Raw genomic sequence first — 7,627 nt, 5'->3', positions numbered from 1 at the left:
TTAGAATTTAGTTGCTTCATTTCCAAGTTATTTGTACTAATTTAAAACTTGTCATACTATGTAGTGTCATCAGCCTTGACAAGCAGTAACAGACCTTAAAAATCTGATATACTCGTTAAATTCGAATTTGCTCTGATGCACTTTATATTGATTTAAAATGAATTTAATTAATCAGGATTGAACTTAGGGGGAGCTTATAAACCTCATCTTAGGGACTGTCTGACTCAGGCGGAGCTTACAAATCTCATACTCTGAAGTCAACTTGTTAATTAGATTGACAACAATTGTTTCAAATACTTATGTTGGTCATCATCAAAAAAGGGGAGATTGTTGGAACAAAATTTGTTTGTACAACTCCTATAAGTTTTTTATGATAACAAAGTATTAAATAACAATTGGATATGCTAATATATGTTCAATTGTGAAGGACCATAGATTAAAATTTAACAAGGTCTGAACATGTATAAGAGCATTAGAAGCACAAGAGAATCTCAAAGACTACGGAAGAATATATGAAGAAAGTTCAACCAGAAGTCAATGCCTTGGATCAGAAGAAAGGATGCCACTCCGAATCTGAAGTTTTTCATCAGACTCTAAAGACCTCCAAACTATTAAGTACATAAGATCTTGAGGGACCCAGACACTACATCAGATTTGTCCTCTTCTGTAGAATTGTAATGGCTTTTCGTGGTTTCATTTTATAAGTGTTTAAAACCTGGTCAGAATCTTAGGTATGTAGATTCTGACTCAGGGTCTGAATGTAGCAGATAAATGTAAAACACAAAGATAAAGAGACAAAGAGAGAGAAAGAAGACACAGAGCAATTTTATACAGGTTCCTCCCACAACACAAGAGTAGTTCAGTTCCCTTGCACTTCCAAGGGATTTCACTATAATCACTCTAGATTACAAATTTCTCAAGGACTCTTCCAAGAGAATTCTCAATGCTCAAGCACAACTGCAAGAAATTTCCTTGCTCTAGGACACTACCTAAAGACTTCTTTCTCCAGGACAAGTCTAAGAGACTTCTAGCTCAAGGACAACTCCAAGAAACTTATCCTTGCTCTAGGACAACTCCTAAAGACTTCCTTGCTCAGCCACAACTGATTGTGACTTCCTAGTTGCTCAAGGTTTCAGCAAGAGACTTATCTACTCAAGCACGCAGGCGAGAGACTTTCTAAATGTTTACAACTGTAAACAAGTTAATTTGTTCTTACACTGGATTTAACAATGGTAGTATAAATTGAACAAATGAACAGACTCTGTAGGATTTCTAAGATATAAACTTGAATAAGAAAATCCTAAGTGTTTTGTGGTATTTGATTTGACTAGAGTAGTGGCAACGTAAAATAGTTTAGTCTTGCACTTCTAATTCAGGTCTTTAGCTCCTTATATAGGCAGTCATTTGAGAGACGTTGGAGAAAAGTGCAAGCGCAAATAGAGTCATTGAGAAGCTTCAATCAAGAATGTCTTCTCTTTGCCTGATATGGATAATTCCATTGAGAAGTCCTTTGAATTTCCTTTATTGAAAGAAGAATTATCTGTTTCATTTTCTTTGTTCTTGAGGTCCTTTGTCTGTTTGCACACGTAGACAGAAGAAGACAAAAGAACTACTTTATCAGATACTATTATAGGGACAGTTTACAGAACAATACAAAGCCTACGTGAATTATGGGTCACTCAGGATTTTCTCAAATCTGAGGGTCATCCAAGTATGACAGTCAAGCTTCTAAGTCTGATGACCTTCATAGAATCTGTTGAGGTAACTCCCCAGCTTCTGTTAGGCATCCTTATTTTAAGGACGTTAACTTCTGGTTGACCTTCCTTTAGATCTTCTATCATGGTCTATTAAGCTTCTCTTGTTCCTTCTAATGTTCTTCATATGTTCATTCTTTAATAATATATTATTCTTTGATCTACACATTTGAACATATGTTAGTATTTCAATTGTTCTTTAATACTTTGTTATCATCAAAATCCTAGAGGAATTATTTGAACCATTCTTGTTCCAACACAGTTTGTCCTCTTCTAACCACGTATAGAAACAAACAAGGAACTTCAAGGACAGAGAATGAATGGATAACTCCAGTTTCTCCAAAGGAATTTTGAATGTCTAATCAACGGCATTATCCATATCTTGTAATGTTTTATCGTCCTTGATTTGATGCTTTCCAACGACTCTAAATCCGTTGGCACTCTTCTCCAACGTCTCTCATATCCTTGTCAATATAATGAGTTGAAGACTTGAAGAATAATAACAAGACTCTGCTATTTTTAATTGTGTTTTTACTCTATCAAATCAAAAAGTGCATCGAACACTTAAGAGTTTCTTTTCAAAGTTTGTATCTTAGAAATTCTAAGTCTTATAGTTTGTTCTACATTGTATTGTTTACACCTCTGATTGTATATCAAGTGTAAGAAAAAATCTGATTTATTTGTAATCATCTAGAAGTCTTTTGCTTGTGTGCTTGAGCATTGGAAGTCTCTTTCAGTTATGATTGAGCATTAAAAGTCTCTTGTTTGTGTGCTTGAGCATTTGGAAGTCTCATGGTAGTATCTTTGAGCATTTTTAATTATTTGTGAATATAGTGAAAATCCCTTGGAAGTGCAAGAGGGTTGGACTACTCTTGGATTTGTAGGAGGAACCAGTATAATTGCTTGTGTTCACTTTCTCTCTCTCTCTCTCCTCTTATCTTTGTATTTTCATTATTCTGTTGTAAACAATGTTTGAGTACTCCTAATATTCTAAATTTAACTCAACTCTGAACTCAATCAGACTCTGAACCCCCCTCCTACCTTCTTGTGTTTTTCTTACCTTCAAATACTTCCCATAAACCAAAATTAAATGTGAGGAGACCCCGAAATCAACCCTGGAAGAACCAAAACCTAACTGAATCCTAGTAATTCAAAGGGATACATCCAAAGAATAGATGAACTTCAGCGTGAAAGCACCTAATTCCTTTAAAAACTATATAAGGAAAAGAAGGACGAGGAGGCCAGAAAGGAGCCAACCATCAAAAACTGGTTTCAAAGTGTCAAAGGAAATAAGAGAATAAAAGATAAGATTGTTGTTACATACCGAGACAAGAAGAAATCGCCAAGAATTGAAAGGGAGAAAGAAACACACAAATCCATTATAAGGAGTATGCGGATAAGTATGAAAACAGAGAAATATCGAGATATATATATATATATATATATATATATATATAGAGAGAGAGAGAGAGAGAGAGAGAGAGACTGTGAGTGTGGAGTAAATGATGGAACACCCTTTAAATGGGAATGGAAAGTCCTTCTAAATCTCAAAAGGATCTGACATTTAGGAAGGGAAAGAAGCAAAAAATTGCCATCCAACGTACGATATCCCTCCACTAAACGAGGCATCGTGTTAAAGCTATAATTGCACCTTTACGGGAGAACATTACGATACAAAGCAATCAGACTGCTTGATATGATAATTACTACATGTGTCAGACTAGGTTAAAAAAATGGCACATCTGGAATGACAGAAGGACTTGTACTCCCTTATTGTTAACGAACTCGAAAGGATGCCCAAAGCTTAGGAGGAGGAAATGCATGGAATCCACACTTAACCACACATGCTTAAATTATAATTTAAAGTACATCTCATTCAGGAATCACTAACTCAAGCGGATAAAAACATCGTACGTTGAGCATCACTAGACCCGGGGACTGAAAAAATACCAGAAGGGTAGTCGAAGACACATACATAAAGAAAGGAGGACTTGATGAATCTTCCCATGAAAAGTAATATACCCACAGAGGGAAAACAATATCACCCATAGCGGACCAACGGTCTTGCAAGACGATGGGGTTGGACCCCACTGAAGAACCACCAAAGATGCAGCCAGGTAAAATTTTAAAGCTCCAAGAGGGGGGGCCACTATTTTAAAGGTCAGACCCTCAAAAGCTTCTATCAAGTAGAAGTATGACTCCTTCACTCTACAGCTTAGGGGGGAAACTGTTCTAGATTGTGATACGATCTAATCCAGTTAGACCTGAACCCGACTCGAGACCCAAAGACAAGTCCTAAATTCCACCGGATAACGTTCGGGACCAACAGATCCTGACTTTCCAGTCCAAATCCAATGATAAACTACCCCTCAAATGGTAACACCTGTCCCTCGGGGACACCTATCCAGGTGAAGGCTTGATAGCCAAAACCACACGTATTCCTTATAAATACCCTTGCACAGTGAGTACGGAACATCATATAATATTTTTGGCTATGTTTTAAGTTATTTTCTTTGCATTTGAAGACAAAAAAGAGGTCATTTAAGGAGTTGTCCATGAGGAACATTTTGTATTATTTTTATTTGAGTCGTTGTAATTCAGTCTCATCCATAATCATGCAACTTCATGGTTGTTTTATATTTTTGTTGCTAAATCATGCAACCCGGCAAAGGAATACACCACATGAAGGATGAATGGATTTAAAGAATGAAGTTTAGGGGTTTTTAGAAGATATTTGAAGACAATACAAGTTAGCTAAAATTCATCCCAAGTTCAAGGAATTTTAAGACGGAAGAAAGCTCAAACAAGGACGGAAAATTGTAGAATTCACCCCTGATGGGCTGTGTAACGTGCCCCTACGCTTTTGATGTGTGCATGTACGCTTTGGCGTTGTGTAATGTGGCCCTGCACATTGTGATGTGCGCCTCTGAGCTTTTGATGCATGTAGAATGCACTAATTGCTTGTTTTCAAGATGGATCAGAGGAAAAAGCCCAAAAATCCTATCTTAACCTAAAAGTATTATGCCTATAAATATTGACCCTTGCACAAACTTTTATTCATTCAAAAAATTTGGCGGTACAAAGTAAGGGTCAAGCATTGGGGCGTCAAGGCAGAGCGTTTTCTTCTCCTCTTGTTCTCTTTAGGGTATTCATTTCTCTTATTTTGTAATGATGTATGTTACCATGTGTAACTAAACATCTCTTGATTAGTGCTCCGCGATGAACCTCTACTTATTTCATGGATTCAATTAATAAAGTTTCTATATAGTTTATGATTCACATTGTCTGATTTAATTTGTATATGTTCTGAACACTTCTAATGTTTTTCAACTAGCGGTTGATTTGATCCATAGGTTAAGGTATAGGACTGACTATCATGTCTTCACCTGAACAAGAACAGTAGTAAATTCTTCATTTTCTAATTAAAATCTTCAATTAAATATGAGCATGATTATTAGGGTTATGATTATCTTTAGGGGAAGTCAAAATTATAGCCCTTGTCTAAGCACAAATACTAGAACTTTCTACTGTTACATCACAAGTCATATTAGAACTTTTGTTTATTAAGGCTAGGTCATAACTAATAGTAACCCAAGTTAATTTTAACAAAGAAAGTAGAGGGTATTCAAGGAAACTCTAATCGTCGATAATCATCTGAATCAAACAAACATAATTTCGCATTGTACAAGACAATTCAAAACTTACAACCCATAAACTCTTTTAATTGCTTTCCTAATCAAATAAATTTCATTAATTGCTTCATTGAACAACAATCCATGTGGAGACAATAATTTACTACTTTATTACTTGTTTCAATTAGGTGCATTTGTCAATTCGTCCATCACACATCATTGGGTCATGTATCTCACTCTTTACCATATTGTTAGTCACACTCTCTTAAGTCTTCACTGACTTCGTCGGATCATATTCAAGTACACCAACATCCTCCGGTGAAGACGGACACATGACGAACTACGATGGACGACGGCATAGATATCCCTCTACACAAGGGATCTTCAACAACAAGCCAATTAGGTCCAACTGGATCACTTAACATAGCAAAAGACTTAAAACAAACCAGCAAACTATTATATAAATATTTGAGTGTTGTTCGTAGTCCTTTGACTTTTAATTATAAGCTCCTCCATTGAAGAGAGGCTTTTTTTAACCATATGGTTCATAGAAAAAATATGTCTTAGTAATCTAAAATTTGATCGGTAATTAAATAAAATCTGATCAAAAAAATTCCCACCAGAAATTAAACCCGAGTTCGATGGAACAATTCGTCCTAAAGGGAGTCTGTTAACCACTTTAGTCAAATCATTTAGTTTAAGAGAGATATTCATTGCATGTTAACACTACTCAAAAAATTATTGTGATAGATTGCGTCATTTACGTGGTAGTGCTTTGGCCCTCCTTTCTTTGCTCTTTTTACCAATTGTGCCTTTAGTTTGCTTGGGATTGAATTGAAACTCTTTGCACTTTCTCCACTGGTTGAGTACTTTTTTGTTTCTGTTCTGTCGGTTAAAAACCTTTTTTAAAGGCAATAATAATTTTTATCTGGTGGAGGTTGACATTTGCTACTATGGTTGCATCATTACATTTTCCTCTATTAATATTTTGCTTCTTGAGCTTTATTATAAATTGAGTGTTTGTTATGCTTAATTTGGTGATACATTGCGTCAGTCCATTTCTTGTTTCATAGTTACAAGGAAAGCGAGTATGCGATTCATAAATGAGTTTGGCAGTTATGATTTTACGGCAAGATAAATTTCAGAGTGTATATGTACGAACTTATTGAGTGAATTCTATGATATAATTAGGGTTGAAAGCACTTTTGCTCCTAGTAATATGAGGTAGCTCTTTTAGTGAGTTAAGAGACGTTAAAAAAAAAAAAAAATTGAAAGATGAGGGTATGTTTGATCCTTATAAAATAACAAATGTTCATTTCTTAGCTTATTTGTTTCATAAAAAAATTAAAAAAAAATCATTGTCATACATATAAGTTAGCCAAATTATCATCTTATCAGTTGTATATAGCGAATCAACCAATCAAACGACTATCAGCTGAGCACAAGGCTAGTCGGCAAATGATTTATTCGGCAAAGACCAAAATTACGAGGGTGCAAATCAAACCGAGTGAATAATAATGTCAATATCATAAGGTAACCAGAGTCATTTGCCGAATAAATCGGACCGACGCTATGGGTCTTTGCCGAATAAATCATTTGTCGACTAGCCTTGTGCTCCATGAGATCAAATGGAGGAGGGGAGTGAATAATAATGTCAATATCAGAAGCAGCCCCTAACTTTGCCATAAAATCCACACTCTGGTTACATTCTCTGAGAGTGTGATGAATTGAGAAGTTACTAATGGTCATAAGATCTTTTATATCCTGAACGAGAACAGCATAAACATGGTAATGTGAAGTATCTCCCTGAATGAGATTAATGGAGAGCATAGAATCCGAGTAGCAAAACAAATCATCAATACCCATGTTTTTAGCAAGACGAAGACCATGATAAACTTATAACCTCTAAGTTTATATGACAAAAATAGACTATTTTATTAATGTTCATTACATCGTGAGCCTGTAACATTTTTTTTTCATTAGTATTTTTTTTCCTTCATATGCTACTTTAAATAGTGTTTGAGTTTATAGTCCATAATGTATATTTTTATCTTGATTTTATTTTTATTATTTTATCTAAAATCTCAATAATTGTTTCTGTTTCTTTTGCTATAAACGACAAAAGAATCTTACTGTTTTTCGTCCGGAAAGAAAAAAAGAAGAATCTTATTGCTTCTTTGGCTACGGAGAGGAACAATTATTGGTCCATATCAAAGGGAAAATGTAAAAAAATAATTACTG

This window comes from Medicago truncatula, chromosome 7 (assembly GCF_003473485.1).
Source record: "Medicago truncatula cultivar Jemalong A17 chromosome 7, MtrunA17r5.0-ANR, whole genome shotgun sequence".
Lineage (NCBI taxonomy): Eukaryota > Viridiplantae > Streptophyta > Magnoliopsida > Fabales > Fabaceae > Medicago > Medicago truncatula.
Note: the sequence above shows the minus strand (reverse complement) of the source record.